This window comes from Apium graveolens, chromosome 1 (assembly GCF_009905375.1).
Source record: "Apium graveolens cultivar Ventura chromosome 1, ASM990537v1, whole genome shotgun sequence".
Classification (NCBI taxonomy): domain Eukaryota; kingdom Viridiplantae; phylum Streptophyta; class Magnoliopsida; order Apiales; family Apiaceae; genus Apium; species Apium graveolens.
The window spans coordinates 45,953,676-45,954,398 of record NC_133647.1 but is presented as its reverse complement, the minus strand read 5'-3'; the positions used below and the strand labels follow the sequence as shown (position 1 = coordinate 45,954,398).

The window sequence follows — 723 nt, the reverse complement described above, 5'->3', positions numbered from 1 at the left end:
GCACAGGCTGCTGTTGTCGCTGATAATTATTCACATACTGAACAGATTCGTTGACAAGAGAACACTGATCCGTAGCATGAGAACCTGCACAAAGCTCACAAACCATAGCTATTTGATTAACTCCATACGTAGCCAAAGAATCAACCTTCATTGATAGCGCTTGGAGCTGGGCTGCAATAGCGGTGGCTGCATCAACTTCCAGAATACCTGCGACCTTGCCTGACATCATCCTCTGAGTTGGGTTTTGATGCTCGTTTGCAGCCATTGTCTCTATAAGATTATACGCCTTAGTATAGCTTTTAGCCCATAAGGCTCCTCCAGCTGCTGTATCGAGCATGGGCCGAGATTGGGCCCCCAAACCATTATAAAAACCAGTGATTACCATCCAATCCGGCATTCCATGATGTGGACATTTTCTCAATATTTCCTTGTAGCGTTCCCAAGCCTCGCACATAGATTCTGTAGGTTGCTGCGCAAACTGAGTAAGAGCACTCCTCATAGCAGCAGTCTTTGCCATTGGATAAAACTTCACCAGAAACTTTTGCGCAAGATCTTGCCACGTAGTGATAGACCCAGCTGGTTCAGAATGTAACCAGTCTTTAGCCTTATCCCTCAGTGAGAATGGGAAAAGCCTCAACTTGATAGCCTCATCAGTCACGCCATTATACTTAAAAGTGCTGCAGATCTCGACAAAATTCCTTATGTGCATGTTGGGGTCTTCAG

At 45.5% G+C, this 723-nt stretch overlaps 1 non-coding gene across 1 annotated transcript; it reads left to right on the top strand.

Moving 5' to 3' along the window:
• The first annotated feature begins 395 nt into the window (after window positions 1-395).
• LOC141683848 (small nucleolar RNA R71) lies at window positions 396-502 on the top strand. Its single transcript, XR_012560464.1, has one exon. It is a non-coding gene; the product is annotated as a small nucleolar RNA R71 (small nucleolar RNA).
• Window positions 503-723: the final 221 nt, after the last annotated feature.